General features: G+C 41.1%; 1 long non-coding RNA gene across 1 annotated transcript; it reads left to right on the forward strand.

The window, feature by feature from the left end:
* The first annotated feature begins 11732 nt into the window (after nt 1-11732).
* On the forward strand, nt 11733-19560 carry LOC109316103. Its single transcript, XR_002102691.1, has 3 exons — nt 11733-11744; nt 11910-11916; nt 19468-19560. It is a non-coding gene; the product is annotated as an uncharacterized LOC109316103 (long non-coding RNA).
* The last annotated feature ends 900 nt before the right edge of the window (nt 19561-20460 follow it).

A 20460-nucleotide genomic window follows, 5' to 3' on the forward strand; every position in this document is an offset into this window, starting at 1 on the left:
TCAAGAAAGAAAGCTGAACAAAGAACTACTATGGTGATAATGACTGTGTAGAATAAAAGGGGGAAAGAACATATGCATAGAAAAGAAACAGCCCCTCCCCTACCCAGTGCTCAGGCTATTTGCCAAGGGAGTCCCTAGGTGCCCCCAACGCCTCATGCCCTGCCTCTTCTAGTGAGAGGTGGGGGGCTGGGCTTTTCAGCAGCTATCAGAGACCTTGGGAGCAAGGCCTCTGCTTCTGCAATTACACTTGCCCATAAACCTTCCACCTCAGTCAATCAGAGGCCATGGGGGTGGGGGGAAGGGGAGGCATGATCTCGGCATGAAAATGGCAGCCCCGACATGGTTGGGCCATGATATTAATGATCTGGAGCCATGTTTTAAACCAGGCCCTAGTAAAAATAACCATGTGCATGCAAAGGAAAAAACTCGTCTCGACTTCCAGATGCCAGTTTAATTATACATCTGCCTTTAGTGATATATATACTTCTGACTTTAGTGATATATAATCAGAATGATGACTCTTAAACTCGCCTATATTCTGCATTGTGGTCCTGATATGCTAAGGGGGTACCTCTTAATATTGTTTTGGCTTGATAGAACTTCTGAATTAGATGCTAAAAAAAAAATTCTTTGAAGTTTTGAGTGATAAAGTAGCTGCTTTTTCCATTTTACAGGGATACACATTACTGACGAATATATTGATGCTATGGATGTTTTAGAGAAATGGCTGGAATGCTAGTTCTTTGTGAACATTTATCCTTTTATGCTTGGAAAATTGTAAAACCTGTTTTTGTTTTTTTTTCTAGATTATCATACCACTGTAATATGAAGGACATGCTCTTTTGCAGAGCTCTGTGAAGGATTTTAACTTGTGAAACTAGGTTTCTAAACTACTTAGGTACCAACAACAACACTTTCAAAACATCTCTTATTTTCTCTCATACAAAAGATGACATAACTTATTTTTAATAAAAATCATATTAAAATATATAATGGCATACCTGCATTTCTAACAAAACAGAGTAACATTAACACTAAAGACTTGTAAAAATATCCATATTATTTATTCATTTAGATTATTTATTGGATTTTCATTTGGGGTGAAAAGGGCACTCCTGGACAATGAAACTGGAATATTAAGTTTCATTTTAGTTGCTAGCTGGTTTTATAGACTGTTACTAGTGATATTATCCTCTTTGTCTCAAGGTATTACTGTGAATGCTTATGTTGATAACTTACACTGAAGCATTTTCTGCAATCCTTGGATTTGAGGATGATTGTCTTCCCTGACTGCCTAAACACTGAAGTGCTAAAATATCATGAAAGCCTTCTATTCAGCTCAGATTATATAATCTCTCCTTCCCTTTAAAAAAATCTAAATTCACTACTACACTAAGATGACAGCACCTAGTTTATATATTTTTTGCCATGCTGTGTTCCAAGGTGAACTCTTTGTTTCCTACAATTTTTATCTGACCTTTTGCATGTGATTTTTCACTAGTGAAGAAAGCATTTTTTATTTAGTTTTAGATTACAAACATAAAGTTCAACAGAATAAAACTGATTTTTACACGATAAAAACTCTCACAATACAATAACAGGGTTAGCTAAATATATGGAGTATCTTAATACGTTATTTAGTTTCATTAAAATATATAAGAAGTACCGGTACCATAACCTACTGTAAAGCTGTCAGTAAACAGATTCAGAAGCAGGAAGTTATGATCCTGACATTCTGATGACAAATACTTCTGCTTTAGGTTATATTTGTACAGCCAGCTCCTCAAAGTACTTAACTGTTCCAAGCCTAAATCTGTTTACATTTCAGATATGATACTATATTTAGCAACAAAATGAACAGACTCATAATTCTAAGAATAGTATTTTAAAAATCTGAAATATCACATTTCGTGACATCAAGTTATTTGATACATTAGAACACATCCTGGTACAATGAAACAGAATTGAGCTAGCTTGTAGGATGAATAATTGTTTATGAAATGATCAGGGCATGTTGAATTCAGCAATTTATAGATATTTACTATGAGAGCTTAAGACACTTATAAAGAGAGCTAAACAAGTAAAGAAAGAAGTTCCAACTATCCAAATAACTGAAGAGTTTCAAAGCAGAAACTGAAAGCTGGATTCTCACCAAGTTAGATCATCTTTTCATGATTACAAACAGACTGGCAATCTTTAGATTTGAGTATACAATCAGGGACAACAGGGTGATATAACAGCTACTAAAATCACTGGATCATTGTTTACTAATCCCCTTATAACAATCTGGAGTACTTCAATGTCAACTGAGACACATTACTGAGCTCTAGATCAAAAGAGACTGCTGTGAGAACAGGCAACTTACTTCTTTACTTGGGGCATGTTGAATAAGCTTGTGCTTGTTTAATGTAGGAGTTATTTTTGGAGGCAATCAAAGATCAGGTGATCTTCTTGCTTTAGGTGTGTGTCAGTTGTGATTTGTATCAAGTAATAGAAATAAAATGTTGCCATCATTGCGTTAAACGCACAGACAGAATTAGATCCATCGGGCATATTTACTGCATGACAGATATTTTACATGTGTTGAAGGAGAGTGGTTTTACCAAATAGCAGTTTCTGGAACAAAGGGCTTGCCCATATTAAATATTTTCGGATGGGTGTAGCTACATCTGTGCTAACTCTTACAATACATATGGTGCACCAGTATAAATCTGAGCTGGCACAATTGTTTTTTTCTCATAGTCCAATTAGGCCTCTAAGGGCCATACTTCTGAGAAATGCAGTGGCAGTGTTTTTAAAAGAAAAAAAAAGAAGTATCTTCTGGTCAATTACAGTTGCTGAAAACCTAAATGTAATGGATATGAAGGATCAGGTGCTGAGCTCACATGAGTGTGACTTGCTATTGTACTCCTCTGGATTTCCATGGAGGTGCTCTGGGAATACCAAAGTAACTAGGATCATAGACCTCTGTGGAAATCAGTTTGATGTAAGCAGTGGGAAACTAACTATTTAAGAAGTTTATTGACAACTTTATAATAGTGGTAAACTTACTCTCTAAATATTAAAAGGGGGGAGTAGATATTAACATACTTACGTGTGTGAAAACACATTCATTTGGAGACAGAGAAGCTTTTATTTACCAGGAACTTATTCCAAGGTGAGATGTTGTGCTGTGTCTGAATAGTACACGGCCCACAGAAGAAGTGAATTAAGGATGTTGCTAAATCACCTGTGCACTATTCTGAAATGAGAGGGGAAAAGCCCCACAGAAACTCTGGGGTCCCAATTCTAATAAGGTAATGAAGTGGAAGGCAAGGGGCAGCCAGGACACCAGTCCTAGGTACTGACCCTTAGGGGTGCAAAAATAGTAGCAGCTGAGCTGCCATCCTGGGCATTCAAGTGCCCAGTTACTCCTCTGCTACCTCTAAGAATCTCTCCAGGCTTCCTTATGGGCTGTGGCACAAAATGCTAAGGCACTCTCCTCAGAGTAGTCTGTATACAGAGACCTTGCAAGGTAATCTTTGTATTGCAGCTTATAGCTGTTTCTTTACAATCTGCTTTGGAGAATCTTTCTGTAGCTGCACAGTGGGCTTTCAGGATCTTTCTTCAGTGTAAATGAACTGAAACATGGATTGGAATTCACCTCTGGTTCTTATTTTCTAGACTGAGTCTGGCTAAGCAAGAGCCTCTGTCAAAGCAAGTTTAAGTTACTCATCAGTAGCTCCAACAAATTTAAGAGTAGAACTGATAGGCTCACTAACAGCAGTTAATCCTCTTTGAAGGTTGAGCACAATATAGGTTAATCTCCAGGGTTCTGGAGAAAGTAAGAAGCCCTTGGAAATACAAAAGAGTTACTTTTTCCTTGGATGATAATGAGGAATCTTACTGCACAGAGGAGACTGAGAAACAAAAGTTGCAGTAGAGGAGGTAAGAACAACGCTTTTGCAAAGAATGAGGAGAAATGACAACATATTGGCTGCAATAGCATAGAGAAAACATTAAGCAATTCATAAGAGCTTTTACATTCAGTGGGCATGTCTACACAGGATGCTACCAGCACAGTTGATTAATTCTGCTATGCATTAGCATGGCAGGCAAAAACCGTGCTGATGCGCAGTAGAATTAATCTACTACACGTTAGCATCACAAAAAAGCATGCGCTGGCACTAGTGTGCATTAGCACTGAAAATGATGCATTAATTTAGTATTTTCTATTATTGGTACTAAACTTAATGTGCTGTAATTACAGTGCATTAATGCACATATAGATATGCCCAATATCTCCTATTTGTGGACAGCTAAGAGGGTTTAACATAAGAAAAAACTGAAGGAAGGTGTTTTTCACTTTCCAAAGTTCCTTTCCTGTTTTGACTGAAGCAATTGAATAGTTAATAGGATAAAGTTTACTTATCTGAGGCAACTCACAAAAATTAAATATCCCTAGGCATTTTATTTATTACGTCTTTTTCTTCTTTAGATTGTCTTCTGCAATCTCCCTCTAGAGTTTTCAGCCCTGTATTGCATTTACTTACCCCTGCCTTATCCATTTTGTTACACACACAAATAGTATATGGGGAAATACCAAAATTAAAGTTGGCCATAAAACCTTAATTTGGCCTTCCTAATTTGCACGCATGCATTATGATACAATATTTAATTATGTAGTTCTATAATATATTGTCCATGGTTGCCTGGGGATGAATCGGTGTTCTTTAGTGAAGCAGCCATCTGCAAGCAGAAGTCTTTTAGGCAATGGGTACCTAAATAAATGAAGCAGAGAATTGCAAGGAGAGATAGTGGCTTTATGATTAAGGAGAATGAATGACACCCCGGAGAATTAGGCCAGTACAGATGTTATATTTTTACCGGTATAAGTAATCAGAAACCAGTCTATACCCATAACAGAACAGAAATTCAGGACACAAAACTAGCCTATACCTGTAACAGAAGTTTGGTGCACAGACTGGTTTAAAAATGGCAGAACCCAGTCTAAGATTTGCTCTCCCGCCCATGAAAGGATGAGCGCATGTCGTGTTCATGACCGATCTAAACAATGTTGCTTACAGAAAACTCTGTAACTTAGATTGATTCTGCTTCCCACTTTTTAAATGTCTGTGCCTAGCCTTAGATTTTAACTCTGCATCTGTGTAACGTGAGGAAGTCATTATGGTCACTTTCTCATTCTCTGGGTGCCCAACATGAAACTGTGGAATTTATTTGCCAGAATTCTAAGTAATCTCCTACCTGTCTGACCCCATTCGGAGCTGAAGTTAAAGGGAGCTTTGCTTTAAGAATATAAAGTTTGTATAATTCTAAGTACCCTGAAAAAATTAGTCCTAGTTATCTCAGTTCAGACACCCAGAATTGGTGGGTAAATTTTACCTTAGTCTTCTATGTCTGTTTGCTGTCTGCAAAGTGAAGATGGCTAAGTACAGACCTTCAAAAAGCCCCTGGTGGAAGTGCTTTGACTGAGTGTGCTTTACTCAAAATGTGATAAGTTACAGCGGGAGCAACTGAACAGATGATCCCTGTTCAGTGCGGGGTCTCGCGGCCTCCTGGGACTGGCCACTGGGGGTGTTCTTACATGCCTCCCAGGAGGCTGCCAGAGCAACCCCTCTCCCCAGCCCTTCTCTCCTATCAGCTGGTGACTGTCAGCAGCAGCTGGGGGAGAAGAGGGTGGGGGGAATGAATCTTCCCCACTGTGAGGCACCCCCAGAACTTGCTGGCTGGGGCTTTGGGGTGCACACATGGGGGATCCCTTTTCCCCAGCCTCTTGACAGCTGCAGCACAACACAGCCCAGCTGGGGTTGCCACAGGGACACAGACCCTGGTGACCTTCTCCCACAGTCCCCCAGCCAAGCAGCAGTGCACTGCAGCTGGCTGGGCATCTGCTGGGGGAAGAGACCCAGACTCCTCCCCCTGCAGCACCGGCTCACCAGGCTGTGGCATTCCATGGGGACAGAAAACCTCCTTCTCTCACCCTACTCCCCACTCCCTCCCCTGCCACCAGGCTGCACACAGGAATCAGAGGCTCTCTCTGACTCGAGTCAGTGATAGACAGGTGGATGGGACTAGCCCAGTGCTCAGGCAGAGCAAATCAGCTGTGCCCAAGGCTAGAGCGCAGCCCAGCACAGTGCACCTGGGATGCTGATGATTGCACTCTAAATTAATCCTCAGTGGGATGTAGCACAGACAGTTGATAAAGCCCTGCAGGAGAAAGCACTTTAGGTTAGTACATATCTATCTAGGGTTAACTTAGAGCAGGATTTGTCACTTTTAAACAATTTGTGCCATGAATGTCTATTCTGTTATAGTTATGGCTGTAAAGCATTTCCTGTGTGCTTAAAGCACATTAACCGCAACATTCACACCTAGCTAATGATAATATCCACTCCTTTCATGAAGATAATTGTGAAAATAAGGTTATGCTGTGATAAGCATCATGGAAAAGTTAATGAGGAAATTTTACCCATGTCTCCCAAGTTGCCTCTAGTGCATTTTCAATCTCCCATCCCCTTGTTTCTTATTTAAATCCCATTCTCTTATCTAGATAATCCTCATTTCCACTCCTAAGGTATTTTATACCAGTCCCAGTAACTCCTTGCCTCTCCATCCCGTCCCTAAAACACTCACTCCTTATCCCTTACTTTTTAGTCCCCATCATTTCAGGCTCCCTTACTTGGGTCTCATAGAATCTCAGTCCAGTTTTCCAGCAGACCATGTCAGACATTGTTCACCTGCTCCTAGTTGTTTTGAGGAAAAAATCATTTCAAATAAATTAAAAAAATAAATCTTTGAAATTGTGTTTTGTTTGAGAAATATTGACATGAAATATGACTGTTTCCAGGCTTTTCTTCAGTTGCACTATTTCCACCTGAATCTGCATTTTTAAGTACAGTTTTGCTCATAAAAAACCCTTTACCTAGCCCAAAAAGCAATGTTCATTTGCTTCATGTCTTCCTGGGGTGATGGGAAGGGATAAGTTTTAATGACTTCCTGAGATTCATTCTCACTAAATCCTTAGTAACAACAGAGGAGTTACTACTGCTATTGTCTTCACTAGGAAAGGTGCAACTTTCTTTTACCGATCTTGAGCACCACTTTGTTTTCTTTGACTTTAACATGGAGAAAAACAACTGAGCATAAGAAAGAAACCAGTTCAGGTGAGTGAACTTGTTGAAATAGATCTCTGGAATAATATAAAAACAAGCAAGTGGCTACAATATGTTTTGCCCTACAAAAGATAATGCTGCTAAGTGAAACAAAACAAGTAATAATAATGAGCATTGGTTCATAGAAGCTTGCAACAAGAGTTTGGGGAATGATATTATGCCCATCTCAAGAAACTGTAGCAATAAGCATTTTCTTCAGCCATCTTGTCTCTGCAAAGTGAAGGGGCCTTTGACCAAAATTATTATAGTTTGAATGCCAAAAAGAACATGCTGTAGGGAGAGAAAGTAATTGAATACCTATAAGCAAGGGTCAGCAACCTTTTAAAGCAGTCAGGCACTGCTTGTGACCTAGCTACTGCCATTTCCTTAGTATTGGTTCCATTGCATTTACCAGGTGCCACCAATTCTTATCCACAAGGTCAGTGAGCAGGGGATAATTTGGTGATGATAGGAAGGCATAAACGGTGAGATCTGTTTGCAATCCTTGATGTACTCTCCCAGAGGAAATGTGCTCTTCCTCTTGACTCAGGCTTCTTTCCCATACCTTCTGCCTTCCTTGGGTAGTCTGAAACTGTCCCATTTCTTACTTTTTTATTCTCTCTTACAGGGATACATTTTAAAGACTCTTTTTACATTGATGAGCACTTATTCACTTAAGTGGGTAGTGCCAAACTTCATCAATCTCTGTACTGCTCTCTGCTCAGTTTTCAGTGTTCAGTTATCTTAGGATCCCTTCCCAGCATCCTCTTCCCCCACACATAATATTTTTAATTAATAAATTACTTTTAGCTTTGCCTTCTTCAGAGCTTTTATCCTTGAACCCAAGACTAGGGGAAAATACCTCTAAATTGTAATCTGTTGCAACTCTACCCATTTGAGGGGGACCTAGGTACAACATCTGTAAAACATTTGTTAAAATGCTTACCTTCATATGTCTCTGGCCTAGTTCAGTAACTGAAAATAGCATTTGCAAATAAAATACAGGAGTTGTCCGCATTAAAAAATATATGGGGAAGATAACTATATGTCCTTTGGCTGACTGAATGAAAATACCTTAAAACCTTTATTTAACTTCCCGGCTGCACATTTTTCTTCCTACAAACTGATGCCTTCTCATGAATGCTATTATTATAGTTTTCCTGTAACTTGCCTATTATTATTCCTTTTTTGTTTTTTTTTTTGACATTTTTCCAGAAAAAGGAATTAAATCTTTTCTTGTTTTTCTATTTTGATACCCCAGCTATCTTGTTTGCTAATCAGGGCAGATAATCTTTCTGACTTTTTTTTCCTAATTATACCATTGGATTTTGTAGGCTTTCATGAGGTGAGGTCAATTTCTTTGAGACTTTTTGAGAAGAGTCTTAGATTTCCCAGTGTGATAATAGTGAATGGCTGTTGATTTTATTTTTGTTTTCTCACTATGTGGTCTTCTTTCAGCAATTTAAAAAATTGCTTTTGTTTGCATACTTTGGCAATTGCTACCTCTTTCAAGAATGAGTAAAAAAGGTAGATCAATTTTACCTTTTGCCTTGAATTTCCCCAGTAGTCCAAATGGGCTTGTATCTAATGTGCTGGGGCCAAATCAGTGTGAAAACAGATGGATTTCAGCAACAGCCTCTATGTATATACAACTGCTGTGTGGTTGTATGAGATTCAGGTCCAAGTTTGGAACCTTATAGGCCATGGGTATAAATACTACAATACCACCAATATCTGTTTGGTGATGGAATGAACTGGCCAATCTCTGCTTCTACGTGTCAATTTATGATTTTAAAAATAAGTATTTTCTAATGGATGAATATACATTAGTAAATTTGTTATTTTTTCTTTAACTTAAGAAGCAGCAGATATTATTACCATAGATTAAATTGCTCTTCTTGATAAGGCCTGTACTGGTAGAGCAGGTAAGCATCTTGCTAGGAAATCCCAGATGTGTGAATTCAAACTTTGTTTAAGATTCTCATTGAAGGCAGCCACAGTTTAGTTTGACTTAGCTGTAAAATGGTGCCTGGTCACTTGGGTTGGAGAACTATAGTATGTGATGTTAGTCATATTATTTTCATGCCTGCCACTGGCTGTGGAAACTAATGTTCCTGAATCCCACTGGCCTTATGTGCCACCTGTCTCAAGCCAGAGCTTTGCCTTTTTTAATGTCATTATTATAGCTGAGCAAAAATGCTCTGACTAGCAAAAAGTCCAATGTGATTAAAGTGGCTTCACTCACTCATTGCAGGCTTCACAGTTATTTATGCCTAGGTTTCAACAGAAATAGTTTTTGAGATCAGGAGTATAAAACTGAATTTATAAAATATTGTTTAGGGGGTGAGGGGAAAACAAGCATTATTGCATCCAAATTTCTCACAGTATCTCGATCTATGAAAGAAATATTTGCATTAATTTCCCAAGCCTGTTTTCTGATTTTACTGTTTTTCAAAGTTTTTTCAATGGCAGCTATATCAGTGACTAGGGAGATTTAAGCTATGTACATTAGAGGTATGTTGTTCTAAGTTTTGATATTTGCACAGGAGACGAGATTTGAAATTGGCTGCCCCTATCCAACTCCCTACTTGTATTTCTGCTGGGTAGATTATATCTAATATTTATTTTCATACTATTATCTCCTCCTGCTCTTTATATTTACACTGCCAGATCCTGCAATTTCTATTCCTCGGTAAAACTCCTCAGAGTCTATTCTAAGTCCACACTAAAGCCGCCCTGTAAATAGAATGTTTATATGAAGCTGTGAGTTTGCTATATCATTTGAATTTGTCTATCGGGGGTGGTCATACAAAGAAAGATCCTGCAGTTAGAGGTATAAATTTGCCCTGTGAACATGATGTTTACAGCAGGTCACAAAGATGACCACGTGGATGGAATCATGCATCTATTAATGACCCATCCCGTATTTTTTTTCTGTCATGCAGAAGCAAAGTGGCTCCAAATATGTCACAGGATTAGCAGTAACCGGGGGGGAATGGGGGAGGAGAGGGGAAGCATTATGCCCTACTTTCACTAATTTATGCAGATTTCAAATGTTTTCAAAGTGTTACCAGTCTGATGCAGATGAAATAATTATTATTGGGAACTGATTTTTGTCCATGTGTGTCTTTATAAGTAATATGTAATTATACAAACAATACACAAAATAACATGCTATAAACTATAGGAATAGTTTGTATTCAATTAAGGACTGTCTTGCTTTTAGCAAGAAAGCAAATTAGTAATCTTGCCTGTAAAAACAAATACAGCCAGGGGTAAGGAGAAGAAAAGATAAATTGATCATTTACTGTATGAAGTTATTCATGCCACTTCAGAAAGGATCTGTTAGTCAAGTTCATAAATCCTAGATGTAACATGACATTAAAACCAATATAAAAACTTAAATCAAACATTTATATTTCTAGAGTCAGAGAACAGCCCAAATTTGGATGTAACATGATCATCTGTATAAGTTAGATATTAATAAATCAGTGTGAGTGTAAAACAATGGTCACATATGCTGAGATGAAATAGAGAACATACCGCAGCAGAAGACCAGTATAACCTTTTTTTTATGGTACAACCCTGCACTTTCATCCCTTGATGTATAACATATTCTTACATATAGGATCTCACCACACCTAAGTAAATACTTGCTTTGTTTTTGAAAGGCAGCATGAAGAAAAATCTTTCCTTTAAAATAGTGGTAAGTATGGCATTGTCCTAAGGAAAACATGGGCAGCTACAATTATTGGGAGGAAGGGGAAATGGGACAGCAAAACATAGACTGTTAACCCCCTAGTCGCTGGACACAGCAGATCCTGCTGTTTGAGCCAAAAACGTCTGACCCCTCTTCTCTTCCCGAAGTGAACTGGATGGGCAGCCAACAGTGGCACCAACTTTGAGTCTCTGGCTTGACAGGGGACAGTATCCATAGCCAAAAGCAAAAGAACTCCCACATTCAGCACATGCGGCATTGCTTTCTTTTTTCCCCCCGCAGAGACTCTTGCAGTAATTACCATATTTCCTTGCTTAAAAGATGCACCCCAAATTCCAGGAGATAATCTTTGGGAATAGTGTGTTGTATGTGATGAAAATATGGTATTACAATATTACACTGTGAGCATATTGGTAGGCACCGCATTAAGGGGATTATATTAATGTATATTGGGTACAGTGGATGGATCTCACTATAGCACCCACTGTCCTTTTACAGTATGGACAAGCTCAGATGCTCAGGTTAGAGTGAACCTGACAAAGATATATTTGTAACTCAAAAGCATTTGAATTGATCCAATTCTGTTCCTGTTAGTTACTAGAAAAAAAAACATAGGATTGGATAAGATTGAATATGGAAACAGTGTCTTTGTTTTACAATTCCTTTTTCTTTGCCATCTGCCAGATTAACAGTATTAACCCCCCTCCCCCCCCAAACCTGTTAGTTAATAGTCGCAGGTTCCTCAAAAGAGGTACAGGAGCAGCAGCTTGATATGTGTTGGGCATATGCTATACTAACTTCTGTATTTTAAGTCATGGTCTAAGTGCACGAATGGTAAGATGCTGATCCAAGACAGGTAAGGGCAGGAAACCAAGGTCCTCAAAGGGATGATTCAGAGGGATGGTACCCTTGTAATGTGTGACAGGGCTGTTGTACTACAAATAGCCAAAACATGGGCAGTCGGGTAATGAACCACTTCAAGTGGTAATCCAAAGCCTCTTTTGTATTCTTTGAGTATTCATTTCTAACTCTTAGTGAAGTTTAAAGGTGTCTTCCTCTGGGAATATCTCTAAGGAGAACAGGCACCTGCTTTCCCTTGAAATAAATTACTCTGAGGCATAGCTGGATCCAGTGACATAAGGAGATGTAATTTATACCTATCTATGCTAGCCATAGAGCATCTGGCCAATTTAAACTAATTTATGTCAACATACAAAAGCTGTGCATTGTACTCTGAATATGTCCATCATTTATTTATGGTGGAACTTGGTATGTGCCAGTTGTCTTCTAAACTTTATAGATGGGATTGTCCTCATCCATGGACTTGCATTTCTAGGGAAATCAAAGCTATCCAAGGGATATGAAATAAAATACATTTAAAAAAAGAAAAGAAAAGCAAGATGAGTTATTTATCCAAACAAAAATGAGATCTAAAATAGGAGATACCCTAAATGTACATGTGAGGTTTTGAAGGGTTTTTTTTAATAGGTTTGGAGCACTGCCTACCATAGTGCATTCCTCATCACACTCTATGACTGCTTTTATGTATAGCAACATTAGATTTTAGCCTGTCATCTCCTCCATTATCTCCAGAAGCAGAGATCTGTTCCAGTTCTTCCAATGACCCCAAGAGTATCATTGCTGTGATAGGGGCGGGGGAAAGAACTCAATCCTATTTTTTAACACAGTGTGTGAGTGCACGTGCAAACACACACACATATGTACAACAGTAAAACATTAAGGTTGAAAAGTCAAGTACTTAGAAGGTAAGCAGTTCCAGAATTAAGGCTCTGCCTGCCGCCTTAATTTGTCCTCCTCGTATGTATGTGAGATATGTTCTTCAATTACATGGTCATGCTATTTTTTTTCCTCATGGTACCTTTGCCTCATACAGTACTCAGCAGCACTGTAGCAAGGTGGGGTCTAGCAGGGTGACCACCCCGGGTGCTGAAGCAAAGGGATGCCAACAGGCACTGCTCAGCCAGGGTGGAGTGCGGGAGGGAGCCGTGAGTGGCTCATTTTGGGAGTCAGAGGAATGAGGGAGGGCAGCTCCTACTGCTGCATGCACTCCTGGGCAAGCATGAGGGGCATGTGCCCCCTGGATCTCTGCATGGGGCTAGGATGGGCTGCCACTGCAGGCTTTGCCCCAGGCACCACACTTTGTTGCTATGGTACTGGTACCTAAACCATGTGTTTTGGATAAATCATGGGGTACAGTTATGGAGACCATCTATAGGACTCCTGCCTCATTTACTAAAGTATTGGAAGGTATGTGGGAAGTGAAGCAAGGGACTGCAAGGAGAAAGTTCAGTGCTGCCTGGAGAAACAGATAATATTCCTGCCTCTGCTACACAGTTGGTATGTGATGCTGAGCAAGTTAATTACACCAAACTTCTCACTTGTTGCCACTCTGTGTATTCCTCATTATCTGGTTGCCCTAGTGGCAGAAGTGCTGAACACTTATACCAGCAGGAACTGTGTTTTAAATATGTATACTGAGATGTAGTGCTAGGTGCTTTTAAAAAATTAGGCCCAAGGTAGCTCAAGTCAGGCTCTGAACATGGGTGAATGTGCTTTTGACCTTAATCTCTCTATGTTCCAACTGCTGTCTGTGCTGAAAATGAGAATAACAATAATGCTTTATCTCACAGGAGTATTGAGAATATAAGTAATTTTTACAAAATTCTGCTAGTATTGTGTTGAATAACACAGACAAGCCCTTGAGGAAATTCTGCCTTCAGAGCAGGGTGTGTATAGAGTGCAGTAAGAAAGACTTGGACCATACATTTTTCAGCGAGGAGAAAACATAGTTTTGAATAGTTGTTCCTACAATGGTTGTGGGCCATCATGCATTGAATAAGGCAGTGGTCCCATGGAAAAAAAAGTTGTAATTAAAGGGTGTATAAGAATGCATATGCATAAGAGGGTATTTTTTCTGTATTGTTTCTTTTTTGTAATTATATTTTATATCTTATTTGAGAAATAGCATGGAACCATGGAATAAAACACTGATACATGATGCAGTTTTGAGAGGGTTGCTTTGAAATAATGAAGCCAGTCTTGTATGGAATTAAGAAAGAAAGACATTACTGTTTCCTTTGATACAATTTTCCCTTTCATTCTGTATTTTGTGTTCACCTATCATACCTCCACACTGGAGCCAATGAGGACTGCTGGTATTATCTCTGTGGAGTATAGCATGTACTACTTAACACTCGCTGGAAATACTCCTCACCTGAAAAGTTCCAACTTGACTATCATATAAGCACTTAGCACATGTTTTCCTGTTTGAATGCATGGGTTAGCTTTCAATGAAGCTAACATATCTTAAATTTAGCATGCAACAAGGCCCCAAGGCTTGCAGACATTCACCTTGTAGCCCAATAGACTTGTCCCCGCCTATACAAGCATTTGAGGTTTTAAAAAATTATCCAAATTTCACTTGATCCCCAATTTTTTTCCAATTTTGCCCATAATAGGAGGGTGGATGCTCTGATGCAGAAAGTGAAATTTCATGTTTGACAGCTGGTTGGAGACTTCCAGCTGTTCTGCTTGGTTTCTGTATATCAGCATGATCATCCTATCATAAAGAGCCCTAGCAGGATAGAATAGCTACTATCTCTAATTCACACTTGCCAAGGCTTTTCACTTAGCAGCAGACAATGTTTCAATGAGAGTTTTAACAAGTCTCCCCATTAGACTGCATCTTGTTGGTTTCCTCATTATAGAAAGAGCCTGATTTCCTTCATTAACTGGAAAAGTTCTATTTGTGGTACAAATATCTAAGAACCAATAATGACATTAGACTTTCTAAACTAGCGTCCAACTCCAATTAGGGCTGCTCAGATTTATTTGCTGTGAATAATATTAATAAATTTAGGACCTGATTTTGCAATTATACTAACACCCCCTACACCCCGCTCTGGCAGCATAAAAAGGACTTAATGTGAGTTTAAATGTAAGGGCCCTTCAAGCTGCCAGAGCAATAGAAAAATGGCTTCTGCAATTTTTTTTAACAACTTATGATGAAATAATCCTGATTAGTGATTTACGGGTATCTACTACTCCAGGTTAAGGGGTTTTATTGGTTAACCATATTACAGTGGGTTGTTTTATGTGACTTGTCTAAGGCCACATCAAAAGATGGTAGTGAACCTGTTTTTAAGCCTTCATCATTATATGTTAACCATGGGATAAGTCAAGGCCAGAGGCTATGCATTCCATGGGTCACACCAAGGCCAACCACAACTGCTCCCTGGGGCATGTATCCTGGCTCATGAAGCTATACACAGGGTACCTCGAAAGCAGAAATGAACACTGCCTCAGCAGGTGTTGCATGACTGAATCTGCCTTTAGGTGCCTCAAGGTGTGCTGGAGGGCTATGGGTTTAGACCTGCATCTTCCATGACATCTGTGAGGCCTGTGGGGAGTCCATTCATGATGTCTGGGTGAGGAAAGTAATGTGCAAGGGCCAGCTGCAGCAAGAGCACCAAGAATATGCGAACCCTGAGGAGAGAATGGCTAGGGAAGCTGTGGCAGAATATCTCTTGGCATGTTAGGACATGGGGCAGCAGACAGCCACACAAGGGAAGGGAACAAAAACAAGGCATGATGCATTTTCTCTTATTCAGATTAGATAAAAGTTGGTTTTCTTTGACAAAAATAGCTTTTAAAAATATTATTAAACAAACAGTTAACTGTCTCCCAACCATGGCTCTTTTCCTTGTCTTAAAGTGCTGAATGAACATTGAGGAGGATGTTGTTCAGCCCCTTCCAAATCATTCTAGGGAATTGGCTTTATTTGCAACATTTCCCAAAATATTCTGCACCATGGGTGGGAGTTCTGATTGCGTAAGAGGGGGAGCCCGTTCCTCTGTTCTCTTCTGTTTCTGCAGGACATGGTCCTGCAAAAAGACTGCAAGTCCCACAGAAGTTCTAGAAGGGTGTGACCTGATATAGTACTTCAGAGAGACTGGGGAATCCTATTCAAAGTGCAGCGAAAGCTGGAAAGCTACCTCAGTATGTGGCATGATAAGCTCACTCCTGAACACATGAAGATGATGGGAGACCCAGTCAATGGGGTTCTCACATTCTGGGCTAAGTACAGACAGTCAAAAAGCCTGTGGCTAAATCGATTTAATCTTTGCAGGTTAATCTAAGATGTGCAGATTAAATCAATAAACAAGTGAACAGACATGCACTTTTGATTCTAGAAAATGCAGCCACATGCCTGCAGTGGCCCAGGCCAGAAGCCAGGGAGTGCCAGAGCACACCTCCCTGCTCAGCTGGAGCAGACAGCTTAGGACAAAGTTAGCCCATCTGCCTTGTGAAAGGTGGTTTGTGGGGTGGGTGCAAAGCATCCTGGGATGCTGCAGGACTATGAGTTAACATGAATCTGGAAGGTATCTAGAACAGAAGTTCAATAAACTGATTTAACTTAAATCAGTTAAATCTGAAACTACATCCATCCAGGTTTATCTTATACCAGTTTGGGCTATTTTGAAAGGGGTTTATATGCACTGAACTTCTGTTGTATTACAGATTTGAAACAGTTTCCAATCACTTATACCAGTTTATATGTAACTTTTGTTCCTAGACCAGAAGACCATGTTGAGGAACTTGCACTGGCTTCCCTGCCCCATGCCCTTCTCCTCCCTAGCTGAACAGAGCTCAGATCAGGCTACACTGCTATCACCGTGCTATCACCATGTTGATGCATGAGGGAAAGCCAGGAGATTGGGGTGGGTGGGTCGTCATTGGCAAGGTGATAGAGATGGGTGCTTTCAGTGAGAGGATTGGGGTGCCATGGCTTTCGGGGAGTTTGAGAAACAACACTTCCTGCTTAAGAGAATCAGAACTACTTTCCAGCCACTGACTTTTGATTATGATTGGATGCTTGGAGTTGAGTGCTGCCCACAAACCAGTCCAAGACTCCTAGTATGGAACTGCCCCTTCCCCAGCATTATCCATCTGGGACTGTTTTGTCTTCCCCAGGTTTCTTCCTTTCTTTACAGCCTGTGTTTTGTGGGAAGAAGGAAATTTGTTTCTTTTTTCTGCAGTCTTACTATGCCAATGTTTCCTTTGTCCGTGTGTTTTGCCATTTCTCCAAGTGAATGTTTCTGTCAGCTGCCCCTTCCCTTTGCATGGTGAAATAAAGTGAACCCCAGTACAGTTCCTTGCTAGGTAGCCTTTGCCTGCTCAATGAATGAAGCATTTTCAAGTTTGTCACAGTTTGTTATACAGATGCATATTCACAGAGTCACCTTGCTGCTCTCAGCCATGGAGAAAAAATACTATTTAATCAACCTCCACTGAGGAATGGAAGGGACTTTGAAGACCATTCAGGGATCTTGGACAGAGAAGGATTGTATTTCCTGTGGTCTTGAAAAGGGAACTAGAGGATTGGGGGGGTCTCCATTATGGGAGAAGGGTTGATCTTTTTAGCATGAGACAGCTTTGAGGCTTCTTGTGCCAAATATGATTATGCATAAGTTAGTATCCCACAGTGATTGAGGTGTCACGTGGCCCAAAAAGTAGGTTAGGTGCCTCTGGGCTGCCTTGGAAAACACTAGTGAGTGTGATTACAGAAAATGAATGAATGCATAGCTGTTATCACCAGGGACTGTGCTTTGTCCACTCAAGGGCATGGTTTAATAGCATCCCTCTGCCCACAGCTTCCTATAATCTGGAATTCTCCTTTGAGAGTTGAGGCCCAGATAAGGAACAGGGGCATGTAGGGGAGATATGGGTGGTTGGGCTTAATCTACCATGGAGCCATCATCTGACACTCTAGGATGAGGATGTACAGGATACCTGTGTGCACCATCCACACTGCTTTCTTACTTGAGTCTCAGCCTGACACAGCTCCCATTCCAAAGGGAATGAGAAGGGGATGTCCCCAGTATGTCCACATGGTGGACTGTGGACCCTTACCAGTGAATGCAGTAGGCTGGATTTTGGGTGCATCCCCATCATCACTGAGCATAGTTGAAGTGGGGCTAGTAACTGGGTTAATGGTAAGGGCTATGAGGTGACCACTGAGGAAGAAACATGAAATAACTTTGGCCCAGAGGTGGGAAAGAGGGTGTTAGAGCACACAGCATCTTTGCAAGTCTCTGGAGTTGAGGTTAGTGAGGGAACAGGCTCCCTACCCAGGGCTATCTGTGATGTGGGTCAGTGTCAGGGTCTGCATCCAGCATAATCGCTGTCTCATCAGAGCTGCCCCCCATGTTCTGGGTCTCACTGCCTGGGACCTGGCTCAAAAAAACAGGTATAAGGACATCACTTCCTGCTGCACTTTGGATGTGCCTTGGTCCCTAAAGCACTCTTTCCCTTCCTGCTCTTCAGGGGCTAGTCTTTGCTTTTTACCCAGCCTCTCCTTGACTTTCAGGCACACCTTTCATATTACACCTTAGTGCCACTAGAGGAGGTGGAATAGCTCACTAGAAAATGGCCGGATGCCTCAAGAAGTTGGGTTGTTGTTGTGGACCTTCTCATAGCATTTGTGTATCCATTTGGTCTTGTCTCAGCACTGTTCCAGTCCTAATCATACACCTGTCCTTTCATTTCCACAGTGGTCTACAGACATCTCCCTATTCCTATGACTCTTGCGAAGGTCTTCCTACTTCTGTTTGTTGCCTCAGGGAGTGGGGAGGTCCCCAAACTCTGCCTTAATCCTGAACAGATCAAAAGTGACTACAGGGCTCTGGGTGCAAGGGTGAAGGGGCTCAGGTGGTATTATTCTTCATCTTTCTGGTCAAGGGAAAGGACCCAGGCAAGAGTGGATGCATTCTGCAGGTCAGTGCATGCACAGATGGTATTGCCAGCAGGGCTTTGGCCATGGGATGTTATTCCAAGGTGAAGGGCTTCTAGGAAGAGATGGAATCAACTTTATAAATAGAGGGAAGAACATCTTCACGGACAGGCTCGCTAACCTAGTGAGAAGGGCTTTTAACTAAGTTCACTGGGGAATAGAGACCAAAGTACTGAGGTAAGTGAGGGGTAACCTGGTGGGAGTCTGCTATGGACCACCAGAACAGGAGGAAGTGGTTTATGAGACTTTCCTCAAACAGCTAGTGAAAGTTTCCCAATTTACAGGCCCTGGTTCTCATGGGGGACTTCAAACCACCCTGACATCTGCTGGGATGGCAATACAGCAGTGTGCAGGCAATCCAGGAAAGTTTTTTTTTGAAAAGTGCTGGGGACAAGTTCCTGGTGCAAGTGCTGGAGCAGCCAACTAGGGGCCATGCTCTTCCTGACCTGATGCACACAAACTGGGAAGAACTGGTAGGAAACGTACTAGTAGATGGTAACTTGGACAGCAATGACCATGAGATGATTGAGTTCAGGATCCTGAAGAAAGGAAGGATGGAGAGAAGCAGAGTAAGGACCCTGGACTTCAGAAAAAACAGACTTTAACTCATTCAGGGAACTCATGGGCAGGATCCTCTGGGAAGCTAGTCTGAGGGGGAGAGGAGTCCAAGTGACCTGGTTGTACTTTAAAGAAGCCTTATTGAGAGTGCAGGAACAAACCATCCTGATGCACAGAAAGACTAGTAAGTATGGCAGAATCTAAATCACAAGAAGGAGGATTATAAGAAGTTGAAACTTGAACAAACAACTAGTGAGGAGTATAACAGTATTGCTTGGGCATTCAGGGCTGAAGTCAGGAAAGCTAAAGCACAATTGGAGTTGTAGGAAGCAAGGGATATCAAGGGTAACAGGAAGGGCAAGAGGTAGCACAGAGGAGCATGTATGTGCAAATGTGTACTCACCCAGCCAATCACACTGGTTGTGGAAGAACTTCCCGAAAGAAGTGATGCTTGGATCAGGCCTCAAATGTGTGCTGAGAGGCCAAGCTTCATGTCTGCAGGACAGTTCCACTCCGAGAGCAAGGACAGAGCTTACACATGGAGCTTCCAAATGGAATCAGAGGAGGAGAAAGGATTATGGGTTAGGATACATGGAGGTCAAGGAGAAAGGGATTTGGTGGTAGGGGTCTGCTACAGACCCCCACACCAAAGGGAACAACTAGATTTGGAACTCCTGAGGCAGCTCTCAGAAACCGTAAAGACTAGGGAGGCAGTAGTCATGGGGGACCTAAACTACGCTGACATCTGCTGGGAGATACAGACAGCAAATTCCCACTGTTCATGCAGGTTCCTATCCTGTGTACAGGATCTCCACCTGACACAGGAGGTACATGGTCCCACTAGAGAGAATGCCTTACTGGACCTGGTATTGGCAACAGGGGATGACATGATAGGGGACTTACAGATCAGTGGTCACCTGGGAGACAGTGACCACCAAATAATAGAATTCATTATAAGGCATAGAGTGGGTAAGGTAACTAGTAGGGTGGAAGTGCTAGACTTCAGGAAGGCCAACTTCAGCGAATTCAGGTGTTTAGTCAATGACTCACTGTAGAGTAGGAGATTTGGTGAGATGGGAGCCCAGGAAGGGTGGCTGTGCCTTAAGAAAACAATCCTTTGGGGACATAGGGAGATGATTCTGATGCAGGGGAAAAGGGGGAAAGGGGCCAAGAGGCTTCCTCGGCTGACCAGAGAAGTCCAGAGCAGCCTAAGGGCAAAA

This window comes from Crocodylus porosus, unplaced genomic scaffold (genome assembly GCF_001723895.1).
Source record: "Crocodylus porosus isolate Cpor-Errol unplaced genomic scaffold, CroPor_comp1, whole genome shotgun sequence".
Lineage (NCBI taxonomy): Eukaryota > Metazoa > Chordata > Crocodylia > Crocodylidae > Crocodylus > Crocodylus porosus.